Source organism: Tenrec ecaudatus, unplaced genomic scaffold (assembly GCF_050624435.1).
Source record: "Tenrec ecaudatus isolate mTenEca1 unplaced genomic scaffold, mTenEca1.hap1 Scaffold_3743, whole genome shotgun sequence".
Lineage (NCBI taxonomy): Eukaryota > Metazoa > Chordata > Mammalia > Afrosoricida > Tenrecidae > Tenrec > Tenrec ecaudatus.
In genome coordinates, this window is record NW_027459150.1 from 102,327 (window position 1) to 125,546 (window position 23,220).

At 41.2% G+C, this 23,220-nt stretch overlaps 1 long non-coding RNA gene across 1 annotated transcript; it reads right to left on the reverse strand.

Moving 5' to 3' along the window:
- Positions 1-783: 783 nt before the first annotated feature.
- LOC142436507 (uncharacterized) lies at positions 784-23,220 on the reverse strand. The gene is made up of 6 exons (XR_012781978.1): positions 22,715-23,220; positions 20,937-21,110; positions 14,822-14,967; positions 9,674-9,785; positions 5,839-5,965; positions 784-1,873 (listed from the first exon to the last, which is right to left on the reverse strand). It is a non-coding gene; the product is annotated as an uncharacterized LOC142436507 (long non-coding RNA).

Sequence of the window (23,220 nt, forward strand, 5' to 3'; positions counted from 1 at the left end):
AAGCTGTGGTTTCCCCACCTTGTCAGCACTTCTCCAGGGACTACCGTGTATAGTCTAGGGAACCTTCATGCATCTGAGGAAGAACATGCACTCTGTGGAAGTCTGGAAGGTCATCTGTCGCCAAGATGGTGGGCCATGTCAGTAGAGGGACAGCAACACAGAACACGGGTACCCATATGGTAAGTCACAACTGTCCGTTCACACACTTGGCCCAGGCCAAACTCCAGCACCTCTTCCTTTGTTTTGAAAGCTTTGTTACACTAACTCCAATGAAAGTTTTTCTTGTTGAAAATTTCTCATGATTAACGAGATCTGATGTCCACATATAAGATGTTCCACATTTAATTCATGCAAAGGGCTTTTTTCCTTTTGTCAAATCTCTGATGTGCTGTAAGGCATTGTGTCTGGCTGAAAGCTTTTCCACATTCATCACATATATGGGGTTTCTCTCCAGTATGAGTTCACTGATGAACAGTAAGAGAAGCCATCCAGATAAAGGCTTTTCCACATTCATGACATACATGGGGTTTCTCCCGAGTGTGAATTAGCTGATGAACAGTGAGAGAAATCTTCTGGATAAAGCCTTTGCCACATATATAGGGTTTTACTCCTGTGAATTTTTATATGAGTTTTGAGATTTCCTTTACGAATGAAGCTTTTGCCACATTCACTACATTTATGTGGTTTCTCTCCACTATGAGTTTGCTGATTAATAGTGAGAGCAGTCTTCTGGATAAAGCCTTTTCCACATTCACCACATACATGGGGGTTTTCTCCAGTATGAGTTCGCTGATGAACAGTAACTTTACTCTTTCTGATAAAAGCTTTTCCACATTGACTACACACATGGGGTTTCTCTCCAGTATGAGTTCGCTGATGAACAGTGAGAGCATGCTTCCGAATAAAGGCTTTTCCACATTCACCACATACATGGGGTTTCTCTCCAGTATGGGTTCACTGATGAACGGTGAGAACATTCTTCGTGAGAAAGGTTTTTCCACATTGACCACATACATAGGATTTCTCACCAGTATGAGTTCGCTGATAAACAGTAAATTTACTCTTCTGGCTAAAGCCTTTGCCATATTCACCACATACATGGGGTTTCTCTCCAGTATGAGTTCGCTGATGAACAGTGAGAAGAGTCTTCCTGATAAAGGCTTTTCCATATTCACCACATATGTGGGGTTTCTCTCCAGTATGAGTTTGCTGATGAGCAGTGAGATCACTCTTCCTAGTGAAGCCTTTCCCACATTCACTGCATACATAGGACATTCCTGCCACATGAGGTTCCTGATGTCCCTTGAGGTATGATACACTGTGAAAATTTTTCCCACATTGCAAGCATTTTCCTAGCTTTTGTCCTTCATGACTTTTTTGATAATGTTCATTGAGTTTGAACATTTTCTTGAATATTTGCCCACACTGACTGCATTCGTAGGTCTTATCTAGTATACCAATAATCTGGTGTTCATAGAACACAGAGTCTTCAATGAAGGTTGTTCCACATTTATCGCCTGTGTGTAGTTTCTCAATTTCATCAGACTCCTGATGCTGAATGCACTGTGACTTCATGAACCTGGGTGGTTCACACTCAGGGAATTTCATTTCAGTATTAAATTGCTCTTGTTCACTGTGGAGAAAAGTTTTCTCATCTTCTGTATTTTGTTGCTTCTGTTCTGATTTAATTCCAGAATGATTAAATCTGATTTTACATTTTTTTCATGTAATCCAAACATCTCATAAGTTTCCTTTGGAGGAAAATTATTTTTATGCTGAGAATATGTATTACATTTGTAGCACCATTCCATTCTGTCAATGCATCTTTCACATTGCAAGTGCTCAAGCAAATGATCATCATCTTTCTGGATTTCTATAAAAGAACACAACATTGACTCTTTTAAATATCTTGGTTTTCAATGGACCCCATAAAATACACATTGATATAAAGTAGATCTTTAGTGACAACCCTCTTTTATGACTATAAATAAAACACTATGCTTAATGTTTATTGCCCATTGGACGAAATACAATCATGTAAACAATTCAAATGGTAAAAATAGTTACTATAGAAATCAGGTTGGATATGAAAGTGATAAATGGACACAGGTTTGATATTTGCTTAAAGAGGTACATGAATACATACAACAAACATAACAGAAGGAAGACATGAGACCAATAGACCACAGGAGTGATATGACTTGCTAATTCCATTTGGTAGAGGTTAAATGTATTCATTTAATCAATCTTTACTGAAAGACAACTAAGTGCTAGATAAAGTTGGGAATGCGAAACATGGCGAATATTCTACTTGGGAGAAAACCATTTTTACAGGTATATATGAAAGGGATTATGGTACAGAAACACATTCCTTATGTTTGTGGAGCCTGTATTTTAGCTCACAGCACTCCTCTTACAGTGCTGTCCTGTGGTGGCGTGCAGGTTGCTGTGATGCCAGAAGCACTGCCACCCAGTGTTTCAAATACAAGCAGGACCACCCATGGTGCACAGGTCTTAGTGGATTCTCCAGAAATAGGGACTGGGAGGAAGATCTGGTGATCGACTTCTGGAACATGAACCCCTCAGGTTTAATGGCAATGAAATAACACTGAACAAGTACTAAATCCTCAAAGTACAGTCAACCATAATGATGTAGATGGAGGAAAAGCTTTGGGGACCTTCAGTGCTTGACATGGCATGACTGAAAATGAGAAAAAATAGCTGCTAATATCCTCTAGTAAATGGAAAATGGCATACATGCAATATTGTCATGAAAAATTGCAAGTTGTCAAAACAAAATGGAATGGTAAAAATTGATAGTGTATGCATTATTCAACTTTAATAGACTGGTACTGGCTATTTTTAATTAGATAATCAAGTGGTTTATAAGGCTGAGATCGACAAATTCAAGAAGACTGGCATCATATTCATTATCCAAAAGCACACTGCAATATCTTCCCTGATGTATAATTTTGTCAGTGGTAGGCTAATATTCATATGCCTGCAAGCAAGACCAGTTAGTACAAGTGTTATTCAGTTTTGTGCACCAATTAAAGCAAACATAGAAGCATTCACAAAGTTGGAGAAGAGTCCCAGTCACATACTCTTAGTTAAATATCATCGCCACACTATCCTTTCATTGTAGTGCCACCTTAATGATACCTCATACAAGCGCATGGCTAATTACTATCTGCCAGCTGCTTTAACGACAAGAGCAGACATGTTGTTGTTATTGTTCTCCCCGCTCAGGAGACAATTACTCCACTCCACCTACCCTCAGCACTGGTCTTAAGTTGCTCATCCAATTATTTCAGGGATCCCGAGGCTAAAGATCCTGCCTACCTTGTTAGGTAGCTAGGTGTCTGCCTGTGTTTGTGTGGGAGGCGGGGGAGCTGCATGCCCTGAGATTATATAAATTGGTGAAAGAATGCAAAGCCTTTTTATTTCTGCCCTTCAATTACACACCAGTCCTTTAGGACCCATCCAGTGGGCATTTAAGAGAAAGAGATAATTGATTCCTTAAGTGACAGCAACAAAGGGAACCTGATTGCTTTCAAAGCTAGGCATCTTTCAGCTGAGAAGCAAGAAGTCAGGCACCTGTAGCAGCTGTATACTAACATCTTCCTGGAGGGCAGTTGGGGGGAAATCTCTGTCTGGAGATTGCTCATTAGCAGTTCTAGCTTTGGGACTTGTGGGGGTTTTCTTCCAACACTAGAACTGGTCTTCCAAGCCCTGTGGTCAGGAGTACAGATATAAGGCTGCTGCTCACACTTTCATCCAGGTTCTGTTTACCACCACAATAATGAAATTGAGGGGAGAAGGGATAAAGGAGAGCTGATATCAAGGAATTAAAGAAGAAAAAGTTTTCAAACTGTGGTAGCTATTGTACAGGACTGCTCCATGTAATTGAACTATGGGAAGTTATGATATCTATAAGAGCTCCCAATAAAATATTTAAAAATATATATTGAAATTTTCACATGAATTTTTCAGCCTGACATTGATCAACCAAACAATCATACACACTGATAAGTGTAAAATTTGGGGAAAGTAGCAGTAGTTGGAAAATGTGACCTTAGTAACAGAAATGACACACAGGTTCACTGATAACATTTTGAGACTAATGATGAATTCATAGCAAATTCCTTATTAAACACCAGAAATGGAAACTACACATATGGATTTTCCGGAATGGAACAAATGAAAATCAAATCAACCACATCTACAGAAAGAAATGGTGGAGAAGCTTATAAGTCAAAACACGCCCAGGGGTTAACTGTGGAACAGATCATAAATTGCTCAAATCCAAGTAGAAGCTAGCCAAAGTAGCTAGAGCACAGCTTAGAGACTATGTAAAGAATAAACATGAGGAATAAAAGTCTGACTGAAGACTAATGACAGAGACCAGATGAGATGTGGGATGACATGAAAGGCAACTTACACATGGAAACCAAAAGGCTACTCAAGAGACAGAAAAGAAAAGAGAGCAATATTGAATGTACTATGCATTGTTTGAATAACAGCAATAAAACCTATTGGAATATACTGCAAAAATGTTCTTTAGAAGCAGCAACAGTCATCTTTCGTGTATTGGACCTGTTAAGAAGGGGTGGGCCTAAGGAAGGGACACTACATAGTAAGAAATATATAGCAGACATTGCTTAATTAAAAAAAAAACATGCCCTTTCCACTTACAAAAATTATTGGAGGAACAGACAACTTAAAAAAATCTTACAGGTAGAAAAAAATGTAAGGTACAGTGCTAAAGTATACTTTAAGCTGATAATTTTCTTGCTAGGAAGATGATTTTAGATACCTGGAAACAACAGAAGTCATAAATATATTTCACCAAAAGGAGTAAAATATGGGGAAATATGTCTGTTAAAGAATTCCAACAGAGAAGGCAAATTGACCATCTCTCTAAGAAAACAGAAAGAACTGACATCACCTGCATGAAGAAAACTTTAAAGGAACAGGACACCAAATGAGAATATGGACACCAAATCTTTAGAGAAACTCCAAGGGGGGAAGCTAAGGAAGCACAAAGGAGACCCGTTTATGGTGGGAGCTCAAGATGCAAGATGGTGCTGCATACTGCAAATGGATATCCATTCTTACTCAGTAGGGGAGGAATGTGCTGTATTCAGAGGACAGTTACTAATTCAGAGTTCTCTGTTTGGAGAGAAGCGTGCAAGACAGATTTTCATAGTAAAGTGGAAACATAAAAGAAGGGAAAATTTCAGAATGTTAAAGAAAATTATGGAAGCAAACACACTTAGTGTAAAACAAGAAAATGGAAATCTAATCTCATAAGAGCTACAGGTGTACTTCCCTCAACATCTTGGACAAGTGAACTCTCACATACAAAGTAGCACACACTTTTATGCATTTTCTGACACCTTTCATAGATATGAGGCCTTCTCCCTGTTCAATCAACTACCCCAGCCAATTCCCCTTAAGGTGTTTTGACCATGCATCTGAGAAAATTCCACTATAGCTTGCTTCTAATACCAAACACAGTTCTCTTGTTCCAATTGAGAGAAAGCTTCTGGGGTGACAATTAGATAACCTGTTTAAGGGAAATTACAGAATCTTGGACACACCAAAATTAACGTAAAGTTTGTAAAGACTGCAGTTTTGTATTTCTAGAAAAATAATGTTCAAAGGAACAAAGTAAATAGCATTCTTTCAAGGGTAGAAGACCTAACCCACTAACCTAGGATGAGAAAATGCAATGAGAATCTACCTCTTTGAGAATACCACAAACACCGCAAAGTTTTTAACATATAAGACAGGAAAAGCCAGTGACGAGGTCAATGACTTGAGAATTCTCCTCACCAATGGAAACCAGGTTGTGATAGTTCTCCAACATCACATCCTGATATAGGGTTTTCTGAGCAGAGTTCAGGAGCTACAATTCCTTCCGGGTGAACTTTACAGCCACATCGTTGAATGTCAGTGGTTCCTGTAGTAAGAGGGGTCTACTTAATGAAGTATTTTCCATTTGAAGATTTAAAAAAAATATATCTTACAGTAAAAAAAGGAAAACAATAATAAAAACTATTGTGGTAGTTCATTCCATAATGCGTCATTAACTGAGGACTTGGTACAAAATATTTTACCTTATTTCTACATTCACGACCATCAGCCGAGAAAACTAGCCCTAATTTTAGAAAGATCTCCAGTGTTCTGAGAAATAAATGTTTTCAAATACATTCTCCAGGTCAAATACTGTGCCCCCACAATAGCTAGCTCCACATTAAGGAGCAGGCTTAAAGGAGCTCCCATAGTAGAGGAATCATTTCTGTACCTGGCTACTTCACTATGCCTGAAGGTTATCTGTATATCTGAGCAATCAGGTTCTAGAGCCAGCCCAACATAAATGTAGCAAACACCTGGGGAGGGCACAGGGCCGGTTTGAAGTCAACTAACACTAGGTCAAGATGGTAACTCAGCATCTTGCTTGTTTAGAATTTTACCCGCTTATGATATGACCCATTAACTATGTACATGCTAACTGCATGACACGAACGCCTTATGGAAAGACCTGTAAGCTCCATTATATATACCCACTGGAAAATATATTCACTCTCTCAGGCCTGACATGGGAAGAGAGCCCCTGTGTCCAGCTGTCTGCTCTCTGTCTTTTAATATTTTCACAATTGCAATGTCACTCCTGAGGATCACTTTTGGAGTGTTGGGGACCCCAGTGCCTGAAAATAATGCACCCACTCTTAACATTAGAATTTTGAGTTCCAGTGACATTATCTGAATGTTCTAGAAATAGCTCAGCTTTATAATCACACAAGGTAGATAAAGACCTATTTGTTATTAAATGGCATTAGGGTTTCTACCAGCATCACCATTATTAGAGGCTCGGTACCTTCAGTGGCAATAAGTACTGGGAACAGTGCAGATGGGGGAGGTCAAACATACCTCAACTCTCCAACACTTTTTGTCAACTCTAAAACAAGTCAATCCTTCCACACCACTCTGTCTCACTTCTGGGTTTGATAATCTGTTGCTGTGGTCACACAACACTCAATAGATCAAAGTGGTCTATTAATGAACAAGGTACAACTCGGGATCAGGAACAAGAAGCTATAAGTCAGAACCAAGATCAGAATGTTCATAGACATTATCTCCCTTACTGAGTGCAGAACAACTTTCTAAGCTCTTAAAGGCCACCTTAGGACAAGCTCCTCTTGACAACCTTAGGACAAATTCTCCTCAGCCACCTTTGGAGTGAATTATCTTAACTTTAATTGCAAGGTCCTCTTGAACTTGCCATCTTTCACCACATGCTCTCCAAGGCGCCCCCAGCCTAATTCTGCTGGGTGGATCTCTGGAGCCTTCCTAATCTTGCCTAGGCAGGGAAGATGCTGGGTTGGCCCAAGAAGCCAACATATTAAGAGGGAGAGAGAGAACTGCCTGCAGGCATGGTTTGAGAGGAGACAGTGAGGCATTATCCTGTCATCTGAGCTGTTGATTTGGGTTTATTAGCCCCTGCAGCCACACAGTTCAGAATGAACCCATGGATTAGGGATTTGCAGCTTCCAAAAAATTAATGTGGCATTTCCTTGAATGGCAACTATGAGCTGCCTGTGTGACCTGACTTGAGAGCTTCCTCCACTCTATGAGCCATTAGCTTGCTGTCTGACCTTCCAATTTGGGTTCCTCAGCCCCTGCAACCTATTAGCTGACGAGATTCAACAACTTCTCTTTGTGAGGCAGTGGACTGTGGTCTGACCTGATGATCTGGTTCATCAGCGTTTATAAACAAATCAATGAGGAAAAACCTACAGACTGATTCCTGACCTTTATATAGATCTGGAACTCACCAGCTTCCACATCTTGAAGAGCGATTTATTTACTTGATGACTTTTGAGTTTTGTGAGATGTTGCTGAGCAAATCATGGACCATCTTGAACCTCTACCACATAGGGATGGGTCTACTGCTGCTCCTGCAAAATGAACTGTACTATTCATGGGTCAAGAGCTGCACCAATGGAGACAATGACCAGGGCAGAAGGGACAGAGTGACAGAGCCAATGGTGTCAGGTCCAGAAAGGGCTTTTCAGCCAAGAAAGTGGGACAGGCAGGCAAGATCAAGAAGAGGATATCCAAAAGTAGTTGAGAGGACCATATAAAGATGGAACTAAGAAATGAGCCTATCTTTAGAAGGAAAAATGTCTGATAGGGGACAGGGAAAACAGGCCTTCCCTGAAGAAGAGCAAATGTGCCTACATGGTTCTTTAATATGAAAGTCAATGTGTAGCCTACTAATTCTGATACCAAATTATACTCTGTTACTGAGTAAAACTTGTACCTGTGACTCTGGACTGTAATTAGTCCATGGCCACTGCAAAAAAAAAAAAAAAAAAAAGAATAAGCTGAGTAGGAGAGGAGTGTGGCAAAGATACTGGTGTCAGACTGGAAAACCATTGGAGGGTACAGGTCTGTCTAAGCTCTGCCTCATATGAATCAGAGCTGATGTTGACAGTTAATTCTCTCTCCTGCATCTCTAGTTAGAGGAGGTGAGATGCTGTCTCATTTTTAAACCACTAATGCAACAAGACCCATTTTAGATGCATTGATGAGAATGCTGCTGTGTGGGAGAGTATTTAACATATCACCTTCAGAAATAAGCATTAAAGAAAGTTACTCAAACAAAAATCCCATGGACTACTGAACTCTCCTAAAGAAGTGATTTTATTTCTCCTTAAAAACCATGTATAGCATATAATTTGAAAGATATGCTGGCCATAGAATAATAAATTATGAGCTGGAAGATAATGTTATCCAAAGAATCCTCAGTGCTATATTATGTTCAATGTCAATAGTTTATTGTTAATCCTATGATCAATATATTCCTAATCTTCTCCAGCCAAATGTTGAAATCAGAGTAAAAGTTTAGCTCTAAGTTCTACTATTTCAAATTTCTGCTTTTCCAATGAACTGAATCAGTATTATACAGGCTCCTACAATTCCAGTAGAAAATACAGAAAAGGATAAAACACATCAGAAGCACCTGAGCCTTGGCCATTTTCTTTAGTCCTTAGGACACTACAGGCAACTGGGATGCTCTGTCTTATCTGGATCAGCTCTAATGATGCTCACAAATTTCAATCTCTCGTGAGGAAATCCCAAAAGTAATAATACAAGGCACTCTTCCTCCTTCCTCTAAGCTGCTGGTGATGCACCATCGGCAGGCTGATGGGAGAATACAGTGTAACACATAACCAATAGGTCCAGGTGCTGTTACTGTTCTTTCCTTCTTCTAAACACCCAAAGTCCCCAATACTGTTAACGGTGCCCTTATTGAGTAATGGGAAACATGCTTATACCATGAGCAATAAAATCTAAAACTCATAATGTTCACACATGTGAATAAAAGATTATTTTATAACAAATAGAGATTGGGCAATCAAATATAAATATAAAAAAATAAACAAAGAGTTGGATCCCTACCCCACAGCATACAAACTACCAATTCCTTACTGTGTGACTCTCAAAGAGAATGACAAATCAATGAACCTTTAAGATGATTATGTTAATTAAAGCATCTGGAAACATTTTACATGGGATATATAAAGAGCTATTATAAACTAAAGATTATTTTATAGGAGAACTATAAATTGTAAAATAACTTTAGAAACACTTTTAAACTCACCATCAAGTAGAGTTAGACATATAAGCTGCAGATAGGACACAGGAGAACTGCTGTACAGAGCTTCCAAGATTCTAAAGCCATGACAGGATGCTAATGGGTGTGTACCTCTGACCTTGAGGATAGAAGTCCAACACTTAACACATGTCAAAAACAAGGCTCCATAATAAACATTTATTAGATTGAAATTTATATCTATACATATATAAATTACATATAAATGTAAATGAAGAAGTATATATCCCCCAATAATGAGTGCACTTTTGAATCCCAATATAGATAATGTTTTTAATATACCATTATTTGTAGTACCTAATGCAGTTAGATCAGTGGTTCTCCACCTATGGGTTGAGACCCTTTTGGGGGTTGAAGGACCCTTTCACAGGGGTTGCCTGATTCATAACAGTAGTAAACTTACTGTCATGAAGTAGCAACAAAAGTAGTTTTATGGTTGGAGCTTCACCACAACATGAGGAACTGCATTAAAGGGTCGCAGCATTAGGAAGGTTGAGAATCACTGAGTCAGACAGGTGGTCTATACAAGTACACAGTCTAGCTATGCCCCCTTAACTTTCTCCAAATTATTTACCTGGGTTTGTCGCCTGCCAATGTGAACGAGGAAAAGTTGTCCCTCATAGTGGTTACTGTCAGGCTGCTAATTGCAAGGTCAGCAATTGGAAACCACCAATTTCTCCTCGAAAGCATGAGTGACATGGCTTTTTACTCCGTTATAAAGTTACAGTCTTGGAAACCCACTGGGGCTGTCATATAAGACAATCGGGCAGCTTGGCCAACAATACATTGGTACCGTTGTGCCTTGTGGTTATGTAAATAAACTGTCTGAAACCTAACCTACAGATTAGTTACTTTGGAATTCATGTTACAACTAATTGAGTTATTTCAGAGACAGAAATTGGGATCTCACTACCAACAAAAAAGAAGAACCAGGGGGACTTGCGGCAAGATGGCGAAGGAGTAACAAACACCAGAGGAACTCCACAGAATTCAAGCTAGGAGAGTTACTTAGAGATAACTGAACACTGCTGGAATGCAGGAGGAGCATCATAAAGACAAGTAGGCACAGACCCATGGGGTTTTGAGGGGCTGGGGGCTTTTGGTTTACTTCAGTGGAGGCCGGCTGGGGCTTGACCTTTGCCCCGCCACTGTCTCTGCCAGAGCCAGGACCATTTGGAGCCTGTAGGGCTGCTTGGTCTCAACACAGCCACAGTTTGCCACCACCTGCCTTGGGGCAGGCACTAGACCTTTGCATCTCCTCTCTGTCACCCTATCAGTCTTGGAGGGCTGTGCAGCAGCCTTTTCTCAACACAGCCACAGCTTGCTGCTACCACCTCCGAACAAGGATTAAACCCTTGCAGCTCCTCTGGCCTGGATAAGGGCTCAGCTACATTGTTGCTTTCTATCCATCTCTTCACTATATTCCCCCTCCCCCGCCCCTCATGGGCACATTTGGCTTGCTTTTTAACTTTTTTTTCTCCTCTTTTCCTCTTTCTTGGTCTCTCACACTCTACTGCTAACCTCCAGACCACTCCCTTAGCTTAGGGCATTTACACCTGAGCCACACGCAGCTAGGTGAGCTCCACCCTGTGTAGTTAGCAGGCTGGAAAAATCCCTGCTGGCCCCCAACAGGGGATACTCTGCTCAACTTCTGACTGGGGAACTCCTTCCAGCCTTTGTGCCTGTGGGGCATAAGGCAGCTCGGCCAACACTCCTCAACAAAAGTTACTGCAGGAGCCTCTGCCCAACCTCTGCAACACCAAAGCAGGCAACCCTTCTGGGTCACTCCCCCGAGAGGGAAGCCACAGGAGGACAAAGTGGTAGGTTAATTCCATAGTGAAATAAGCTATAGGCAGTTCAAAGTCTCCCAGAGAGAGCCAGTGCTCTTCGACTCCCTGGAAAATGGCACCTGGCTCATCTAAAACAACGCAACACAAGCAGCCATCAGCCCCAAAAACCTCAACAAAAAAAGGAGAGGAACAAAAGGCAAAGCCAGAAGATGTCCTGAACATAATGCATGCATAGAGGAAGCAGACATTGAGCTGCCACAGAAAGAAATTTTCAGAATGTTACTTGGAGTCAGGGGATATGAGGGAAACAATACAGAAAAATGATGAAATGATAGAAAAGGTAAAAACCATAAATCAAAGAGAAATACAGGAGCTTAGGGAGGAGATAACAAAAACCAGTAGCACACTCATGGACCTCGACAAGCAACTGGAAGAATCAGAGGCCCGCATCAGTGACTTGGAGGACAGCCAAGCAGACTTCAACAAACGAGAACAAAAATCTAATAAGATCATCAGAGAAGCTGAAGAAAACTTAAGAACTAAGTCTGATGCTATGAAGCGGTACATCATTAGAATTATTGGCTTACTGGAGGAAGACAAAACAAAGAAGTCATCTGCAACAGTAGTGAGAGAATTCTTGGAGGAAAGCTTCCCCAGCTTAGTGAATTAAAACAAGGCAACCATTCAGGAAGCTGAAAGAATCCCAGCAAGACTGGATCCCAAGAAGAAGTCATCAAGGCACATAATAGTTAAATTATCCAACTTTGAGGAAAAGGAGAAAATCATGAGAGCAGCTAGGGGAAAACAAGCAATCATATATAAAGGTTCCCAAATAAGAATATGATCAGACCTATCAGCAGAAACTATGAAGAAGAGAGAGTGGAGTAACATTTTCAAAAAATTGAAGGAAAACAATGCAAACCCAAGAATACGCTACCAAGCCAAATTATCAATCAAGATAGATGGAGAAGAGTCATTACATTGCACGCTCATCTCGATAATATGATCACTGAAGACAGATTTGTGCATAAGCAAATGTGGTGAAGAAAGTTGATGGTGCTCAGCTATCAAAAGATATAGCATCTGGGATCTTAATGGCTTGAAGGTAAAAAAGCGGCCATCTAGCTCAGAAGCAACAAAGCCCACATGGAAGAAGCATACCAGCCTGTGCAATCACAAGGTATCAAGGGATCAGGTATCAGGCATCATCAGAACAAAAAATCTTACCATAGTGAATCAGCGGGGGAGTGTGGAGTGGAGACCCAAAGCCCATTTGTAGGCCACTGGACATTCCCTTACAGAAGGGTCTTGGGGAGGCGATGAAACAGTCAGGGTGTGATGTAGCAACGATGAAAATTACAACTTTGATCAAGTTTCTGGGTGCTTCCTCCCCCCCTCCAACTGTCATGGTCTGAATCCTGACTTGCAGGTCTGACTAGACCAGGGGATGTACACTGGTGCAGATGGGAACTGAAAATGCAGGGAAGCCATGGCAGATAATCCCCTCAGGACTGGTGGTGTGAGTGGTGATATTTGAAGGGCACAGTGAGGTTGGGTTGGAAAAGTGGAACCTATTTCAAGAATCTACATGTGACCTCCTCCCTGGGGGACATACAACAGAAAAATGGGACACAGAAATATATGACAAAATAACAATTTATAAATTATCAAGGGTTCATGAGGGAGGAGGGAGTGAGGAGGGAGAAGAAAAATTGAGGACCTGAAGCCAGGGGCTTGGGTGGAGAGCAAATGTTTTGAGAATGATGAGGGCAACAAATGTAAAAATGTGCTTTACACAATTGATATATGTATGGATTGTATTAGGAGTTGTATGAGTCCCTAATAAAATGACTTTAAAAAAAAAAAAGAACCAGGAGTAGGGGCCTTTAGATCCCAGATTCTTTCACAGAAATTCTTCAATCCAGCAGACAGGCAGCTGTGACACAAGAGTGGACATGAAGGGAAGAAGCAGCAACAGAGACATGGTGGCAGCAGAACCAAGAGCCTGAGACAGAGCAGTGGCATTCCCAGACCACAGAACAAGAGAGCTAAGTGCCTTTGGGCAGGAGGTTAGAGGTGAAATAGGGGTACATTTGAGTTCTTATCTGGGGAACTAGATTTGCCAACCCACATAGAGCTAAGTGTGTCTGGTATAAGGCTAAGGTGCAGAGAGAGAATTTATCCGCAGAACTAAGAGAACTTTGTAATTTTTGTACATTTAGGACAGAAGCCAGGGGGTTGCAGGGCCTGACCTCACCTGCAGGTACGGCTGTCAAGATGCTGTCCCAGAGAACTGTACCTTGAGGCACTGATGATGCTAAATTGTGTGTTAGGGTGGAAAAGTGACTTCTTTGTCAAACATAATTTGAGGAGAGCATTTATTGAACTTTAAGAGACAACAAAAGATACGCACACACATCATATGGATAAGGGAGGCCATTAGCAGTTCAAATGCAACTGAGGATTCAGAGTCGAGACCCTAGATAAATAGGACACAGAACAAAAGGCCATGTCACAGATCATGATTGGTGGCAAAGCAATACATCAGATACAGGTGGGACTGCAGCAGCAGGAATGGGACCATAATTGGGACATGCACATTATTAGATAGAAAGACTTAAAAGATTGGTCCAGGGCCTTCAAACTGAGGCAATCAAGGCCAGACTCATAACAATGGCCCCTGTGCTGTCCTCGCTTAGGTGAGCTCCATCAAGGATACATCTAGGCAGGCCCTTGGAGGGGGATGGATGGAGAGGAGTGCAGGCAATCTATTTTGTAAGGCATTTTCCGCAAGGGTAAGATGATCTACATTCTTGGCTAATTATCAAAAGGAATTCAATGGAGGCTTAATCAAACTGGGGAGGCAGCAAATGGACAGAGTTGTCACTGTCATCAGCAATGCAAACCTTAAACCCAACTCAGTGCCACAGAGTGGATTCTGGTTACAGTGACCCTTTAAAGGGAGGTGGAATGGCCCCTTGTGGATTTCGGAGACTATAACTCTTACCAAGATTGGAAACCTTGTTTTTCTCCTCAGGGGTGACTTGTAATTCTGAACTGCTGACCTTGCAGTTAGCAGTCCAATCTGTAACCACTATGCCACCCGCCTTTTGCAAATTGGAGTGCTCACAATTTAAGTTCTAATACAATTATACATGGTTACATTATCAGCAAATTCTATCATTCCGGGAGATGCGCAAATTGCTCGGACCCCGACCAATGGGGCAGCCTGGGTTCTTGTACACTGGTGTTTCCTGGGTTCAGACCCCAGAAAGCTCAGATCCCTCCTGCTTCCCCTCAAACTCCTCTGCCCAGTGCTGACCCCAGGAACCCCAGGGATGCTCACCCTGCTTGGAGTCAGGTGAATGGATTTGGTTCACGACCCAGTCAGAAGTTGAAGTCCTTCCTTGTCATGCTTCAATGTGCAAGACACTAGTACCAGATTTCTAGCTCCCTAGACTGGACTGTATTTCTCTGTGGCAAATCTTTGTTCTGAAACAGAAGAGGAGGCAATGTTGAAAAAGGCATATCACTTTCTTGGCCTGTACTTCTTGCGCTAAATAGTGACCACCCCCACCACCTGGGATCAAAATCCTGCTCAAAGCTGAGGGTTTGCATTAAACAAGGGTCCACTCTATCTTTGCAGAGCAATTTTACTAATTTCCCAAATATCATGATCAACTTTGGATCCACAAAGTGGAAGTACTTAAGGCCTCAAATTTCTCAAGCTCCATTGAAGGTAAATATCTTCTTTTCACCAGCAATCTAACTGAAGAACGGAATATTTTATGAAGAATGTTCTTTAAAAGCCCATAACGGAACCTCAGACCAAAACCCTTGACATATCTGGTGAAAGTGATCAAGCTGAATCACGCTCATATCTGCCACTCCAACTCAGGCTGAGCTTCTCATTAAGTAAAACCTACTCCAATCCCCTTGCATCCTGGGTATTCTTTACAATATCTATTGTGTGAAGAAATCCCTATGGTTGGGTAGCCCATTTATGCACAATAGTGTAGTAACTAGAGAAAGTTTTTGTACAGGTGGACAACAAGAGACAGAGCGACACCAATAGCACATCCTAGAGGTACCTTGGCCAAGATAGAGATATTCTAAACAAGAAAACAAGCCAGGGGAATCCTTATTTGCTACTCTCTTAAGCTCTTGTGTTTACAGATGTCCGATTTTAAAGCCTTTGGGAAAGACTGCAGCTTACAGTCATGGAATGGCAAGGGGTCATGGTAAGAGCCAAGGTGAGGGAAGATGCTTAAAAATGCAAGATGTATCCAGAAAAGAGATGACTGATCAAACCATTTTGTCATCTTGACCTAAATTCTGGATTCCAAGCTTTCTAGGTAATGCTGACTGATGGCAAACAACACACACTGTAGTAGTGGGCTTATTGGCTTGGGTTCAAGGATGTCCCATCCATAGTCTCAGGTGTGAGTGACGATTTGTCCCGTCAAGAGGGGTGTAAATCATTTATCACTCTAGAGGATCCAGCCAGAGCAAGTGATCTATGAGAGTCGAGTGGGTTTCAGGATGTTCAGAAAGTTTACAATCAACTGAATCACAATTCAATTCCATGAGAAACTTCAAGGCTAACTGTAAGACAGATTAAAGTTGAAGATTCTGGCAGCTAGACAGGAGAGTATTCACGCAATATGAATAGACGCTTTATTCTTTTTGTCTAAGTTCACGTTATTGGGTGAAACATAACAATAATTGTCAGAGTAACCTTATTAATATTTTCTATGAGACCAGTAATAACCTGTAAACAAGGTCAGATAATGATACTTCAAGAAAACTGTAGAGCAATATTGATAATGGATCTACATGAAAAAGTTCTTGAAAACATTGGGAATAGAGTCAGAAAACACATGAAAATAATTACACATGATAATTAAGTAGAATCTATCCTAGAGTTGATTTAATATAAGAAAATGAGCACTGTAATATATACCAATTAATGTAAAAAAGAATTAATAATCTAAATAGACACAAAACTTACTAAACAAAGTCAAAGACTTTTCATGCTAAGGAAAAATAACTCTACAAATCTAACATAAAACAAATATAGTTCAAAATGTTAATATGCTAATATACATTCCTAAAAAGAAAAAGTCATACTTGAAAAAACATCACCCCACGTCAGAAAAAGGACAACCATAAATGTCCACTTTTACCAGTGATATTAAAAATTGACTGTATGTTCTAACTAGAGCTACCAGGTTCACTTTTTTTTAAGGAAGAGGCTTCCAAAAAGACATAAAAATTCCTTTAATCATAATTTAATTATCACATCCATAAAATATTCACGATATGCCATGAATAGCTAATAAATGCTAAAACATTGTAGGCTACATTTAAACACGCTGAAATAACTCTTGGTACTTAACTCCCTAACTATTAATTGTTAATCAGAAGTGGAAGGGGAAGGTGGGGGGAGAAAGAGGGAACCTATCACAATGATCTACGTATAACTCCCTCCCCAGGGGGATAGACAACAGAAAAGTGGGTGAAGGAAGACATAGGGCAGTGTAAGAGATGAACAAATAATACTTTACAAATTATCAAGGGTTCATGAGGAGGGGGGAATAAAAATGAGAAGCTGACAGCAAGGGCTCAAGTAGAAAGAAAATGCTTTGAGAATGAGTATGCCAACAAATGTACTAATGTGCTTGACACAATGGATGGAGGTGTGGATTATGATAAGAGTTCTACAAGACCCAATAAAGTGATTTAATAAAAAAAGAAATACAGCATGATCAAAATTATAGCATTTATCTTACAGAAAAGGAAGTACAAATGTATTCAGATTAAAACCCTGAAACAGGGAATTTGTTTCCACCCATTCTGTGATGAAAGCATGAATTTAGAGTCCTGTAGTTTTCTGTAGTGTTGAAGGTCCTCATATACTGATGAATTAATAAACTAAACCAAGGCATTCGTGTGCACATATAATATTAGAGTGACTATATAGACACACATATATGTATGTGATACACACACATATATGTATGTGATACACACACATATATCAAGCTGGACAACAGATAGGATTGATGCTCACCCAAAAACTGAAGTTTGGGGACTTGAACACACTGAGCCATGGATGCTCTAGGTAGCATTGGACCCATGGGCTTCAGTTGGACTGGGCTGGGATGTTCTCTTGATGAAAAGCTCTCTCTTATGCATATGTCAGTGTCTATAGTTTTATTTTTCTAGAGAACCCAGCCTAAGGCAGATCCCCATCACATTAGTGTCATATGAGGGCGAAAAGGTGTACCTGACATGCTGCTCTTGGAGAAAAACACATCACAAGGAAAGTGTGAAAAGATAATCAACAATTCCCTGACACTGAGCCAGTCCTATGCTCCTCTAGGTCTGTGGAATTTTGGTGGAAGAAAATCTATTTATAACAAAAATATCAGAGGGGCCAGCCCCAATCCCAACTAAGAGGACAGCTGCCCCTTCCCCCAGAAGAATTTACTTCAGAGGACAACACTGAAGCTACAGCTCAGGGAAAGGGACATGTCTGATCAGAGCACACGGGAGAAAATGAAGGGGGAGGAAGAGAGAGTGGAGCACACATCCTGGCCCACCAAGCTTTGAGGACAATATGCCTGCTCTGAGCAGCCCATGCAAAAAGAAGCACTATGGCTGCCCCGACTATGAGTCATGACATCCCTCACTGACCTATAGCCCTATAGGGGACAACACTGGAGACAGTTTGGGAATTGCATCCGATCTGACCCCACCACACCCAGGCAAAACACTAAGGGTGTTGTGCAACAGAACAGCAAGGGAAGTAGAGCAAGGAAGTCCCAAGAGTACCAAAATTAGACTCGGGGGCCAAAGCGTGGCACCCCATCAGACTCCACAGAAAAGCACTCCTAAAGGTCAACATAGAGACCTCTAACTTTTTACAGGCTTTTCTCTTTTTTCCCTTTTTTTCTTGTTGCTGTTGTTTTGTTTTCTTTTGTCATTTTGTTTTGCTCTTTTGTGTGTATGTGTGCTTGTGTGTGTGTATGTGTGTGTGTGTGTGTGTGTGTGTGCATATTATATCTGCACTTCTAACTAGATAATATAGGCCAGATAAACAATCTGGAGGAGAAAGCAACAGGACCCATGGTTGGGGCGGGGAGCATGACATGGGAGAAGGGGAGGTGGGGGAAAGAAAGTGGTGTTAACCAACCCAGGGAAAAGGGAACAATCAATAAGTGATCCAAAATAGTGGGAAACAGAAAGATTTCTCCAAGTCATCTCCCCCAAATATATGTTAGACTTAGGACACTGCTCACAATTAATGGTAAATAATTGTCAAGTTACCTCCCTGAAGGCAATCAGCTGTCAGAGGACTGTCTAGTCCCACCACATATAGGGCCCATCCCTGCTGTTAAGGACAATGGGATACTTCCCCCTAAAGGCTTCAATTTAGACCCTGCAAGGTGGGTTTACAGTACACCTTACTGATAATGATTTCTACAGTGAACCAGAGAACAGGTCAAACCTGCTCAGTGACATCCAAAGTTAGGCTGCCATGCTGAATCTCGGGTCCGCCCATCTTGTCACATGCACACCCTTACTCCCTCCTCTTCCAACAGCATATGAACCCCTACAGCATCCCACTCCCATTACTATATTACCTATAGCACAACACTTTCCTGTGATGGATTTCTTCACCTGTAATTAGGGGGCCTGCACATCCCCAGATGATATAAAAGCCTTGGTTAGCAATAAATATTTCTCTCCCCATGTGGACCACCAAGTGAGGCTGAGGTGAACATGCAACTATGAAATGTGTCTGACTCCATTATTTCAATCCCTCTTCTATCTCTCATGCTCCCTATGACTTTACTATAATCTTTATTTATTATCACTGTACAATTGCACCAACCGACCCGCTGTGATGTGTTAGGGTCTGGCCTTTCCCCTGACACAAAATAAGTGGCAAGGAGGGTGTAAGATGCCTGGTAGGGATTGATCAAGGCAATGTAACTGAGAAGAATTACTGAAACCCTGAAATTACTGAACTACAGACAGAGCATGATAGTGGGACAAGAGGAAAGTAAAAGGAAATAGAGGAAAGAACTAGGAGACAAAGAGCATTTACAGAAGTCTAAATACAAGCATGTGCATATGTAAATATATTTATATTAGGGTGGGGAAATAGATCTAGGTGCATATATTAATAGGTTTAGTATTACGGTATCAGATGGACATTGGGCCTCCATGCAAGTGCTCCCTCAATGCAAGAACACTTTGTTCTATTACCTGGCATTCCACGATGCTCACCTTCCTAAGATGATAGCTGAAGACAACTGTGTGCAAAGAAAATGTGAAGAAAACTGATGGAGCCCAGCTACCAAAAGATATAGCATATGGGATCTTAAAGGGTTGAAGGTAAACAAGTGGCCATCTAGCTTAGAAGCAAGAAAGCCCACATGGAAAAAGCACACAACCTATGGATTGATTACAAGGTGTCGATGGGATCAGTATCGGGCATATTGTGAATGAAGGGGAGTGAAGATTGGGGATCCAAAGCCCGTCTGTCAGCAACTGGACAGCCCCTTACAGAAGGATCATAGGGAAGAGACGAGCCAGTCAGGGTACAGTGTAGAAACAATGAAAATACAACTTTCCTCTACTTCCTAAATGCTCCTCCTCCCCTCCACTATCATGAACCTAATTCTCTTACAAATCCAGCTAGACCAGAGGATGCACACTGGTACAGATAGGAACCTGAAACATAGGGAATCTGGGACAGAAGATGCCTTCAGGACCAGTGGTGAGAGTGGTGCTATCATGAGGGTGAAAGGAAGGTGGGGCAGAAAGGGGGGACCCATTACAAGGATCTACATAAAACCCCCTCCCTGGGGGATGGACAACAGAAAAGTGGGTGAAGGGAGACATCGGACAGTGTAAGGATGAAAAAATAATAATTTATAAATTATCAAGGGTTCATGATGGAGAGGCAGTGAGCAGGGAGGGGGGAAATTGAGGAGCTGATACCAAGGGCTCAAGTAGAAAGCAAATGTTTTGAGGATGATAAGGTAACACATGTACAACTGTGCTTGACACACAATGGATAAATAGATAATAAATAGATAAAGCTATCATGTTAACCTTGAAAAAACACAGAGCTCTTACAAGGCACAATGCACACATAGCCTCTCTGCACCAAAGGTCAACACTCACATTTATAACACGTAAGGAAACTTAGTAGACTCATAGTCACACTTGATATAAGAAATCAGTATAACACTAAGAGCCTTATATTCATGGGGAAACATGACATCATGCTCCTGAGAGGAAAGTACTACACTTGTTTATATAACAAAGTATTCCCATTACTCAGCTCACATACTGCAATAGCATCACTGAGTATGAAACATACACAAATATACATATACACACGCACGCACACATCTTTCCGTTTTTAATGAAAATATTCATACCTACTGAGGCCAGGTTTCTAAAAGTTTCCATCATCCCGTGTCTCTATAGTTTCCTCTCAGAAAGGTCCAGCAATGCCCATTCTTCCTCGGAGAAATTCAGAGCCACCTCCTCAACAGCCACAGTGTCCTAAAACATCCCGTATATTCTGGCTTGGCAAGGTACCATGCATTCCACTATGTGAAAGGATGAAGAAGACAGTCCTGGGGAAACAGAGACTTCACATGGGCATTAGACACAGGGGTCTTGCTCTAAGGATTTCCATCAGGGTTTAGCTAACCCACTTCACCCACTAGATCAGCTGTTCTGAACCTGTGGGTTGCAACTCCTTTGGGGGTTGAACAACCCTCTCAAAGGGTTCTCCCGTTCATAACAGTAGCAAAATTACAGTAATGAAAATAATTTTTTGGTTGGGGGGTGAGCACACATGAGGAACTGTATTAAAGGGTTACAGCATTAGGAAGGTTGAGAACCACTGCACTAGACACACTCCCTCACTAATTACATGTTATCCCAAGGACTGCATGCTTCTAGCATAATGAGTTTATCTCTGTACAGTTTGTCTGTGACCAACTGCAGCCTTATTTCTATCTAGCTGTTTCAGAATAGAGAACAGTCAGAACACATAAATCAGATGAATGATCAAAAATAAAAGCCTCGATTCCAAATTCATATCCTCTCTTCCATTGGAGGGAGGATTGAAATTAGAATATTTATCAGAACAGGAAGCACAGGGTGAAAGGAAGATGACAACTAGGAAACACTGCAGAATTTGTGCTTCTCCCTGTCGCCCCTCCTTAGCCATTGGAGAGCTGCTGGTATGAACTAACAAAGTAGGGACCCAAAGCCCTGGAGTCATGGTATCCTCTTGGAGAATTCTACGTGATCAAGAGCTGACGTGTTACCTGGTGATAGAGATGATTATTTGGGGAATTATGAAATTTTCTATAGAGTGTCTATGTTACTCGCCTACTTTCCAGTCACTCTGCAGTTGCACGCTTGTGTATTTTGTATTTTCAATGAGATAGGACAAGCTATTGAAAAGGGAAACCGGGCAAGAGTGAAAGGTAACAACAGAATATAGATACCCTCTGTACACTGGTACAGATAGGAACATGGAAACAAGGAATCCAAGGTGGATGATCCATTCAGGTCCAGTGGTGAGAGTGGCGATACCAGGAGGATGGAGGGAGGGTGGGGTGGAAAGAGCGAACTGATTACAAGGATCTACATATAACCTCCTCCCTGGGGGATTGACAACAGAAAAGTGGGTGAAGGGACATTTTGGACAGTATAAGATATGACAAAATAATAATTTATAAGTTATCAAGGGTTCATAAGGGAGGGGGTAGTGGGGAGGGAGGGGCAAAAATGAGGAGCTGATGCCAGGGGCTTAGGTAAAGTGCAAATGCTTTGAGATTGATAATGGAAATGAATGTGCAAATGTGCTTTACACAATTGATGTATGGATTGTGATGAGTTGTAATATAATGATTAAAAAAAAGAATATATGCAGATATCTTGAAAATTTTCCCACTGAGACAAAGCTACTGTCATGTAATTATTATGGACTGCTCCCCTCAAAAAATACTGGATACGCACATCAATACACACTAAGCTCATAGGATATACTGACAAAAGAGCACAATATATTCAGTATCATAATAGCATGTCCTTTTTGCTGATTGGGAAAATGTACTTAGGTTCCAATTTTCTTATAAGTTGACTGAACTTCAGTGCATTTCAATGTTAAACTGTTAGGATACTAGGACTTACATACCAGGCTTTGAGATGTTTTTCACATTTTAGATTTTTAAAGATTTTTTCACATTTGCAGATCATGGAAGGACGACTAGCTGAACATGATGACCACTAGCATTCTCTCAGCTGTGGGACTGGCCTCCATGACTTGTCATACTTTTGTTCCCGCATCTTTTCAGGAGAGACCAGTCCCTGGAGAAGGACATGGTGCTTGGTGAGGGAGAGAGAGGCAAAGAAGAGAAAGGCCTTCGCCAACATGGATCGACACAGGGGCTGTCGCAATGGCTCCAACGTGGGAACATGTGAGGATGGTGCAGGACAGGGCAGTGTGTCGCGCTGTTACATAGAGGGCTTTAGGGGCTGGAATGGACACGAAGCCACCTAACAACAACATAGAAAAGGTTGCACTTTATGCTAAGATTTCACAGCATGGCCAACTAGCTATGGCATAAAGTCGCATGAGCTGTCACGGTCACTCCACAATTCTGCTACAACAGTGTAACCTAGTGTCGACCCAATAAGCCT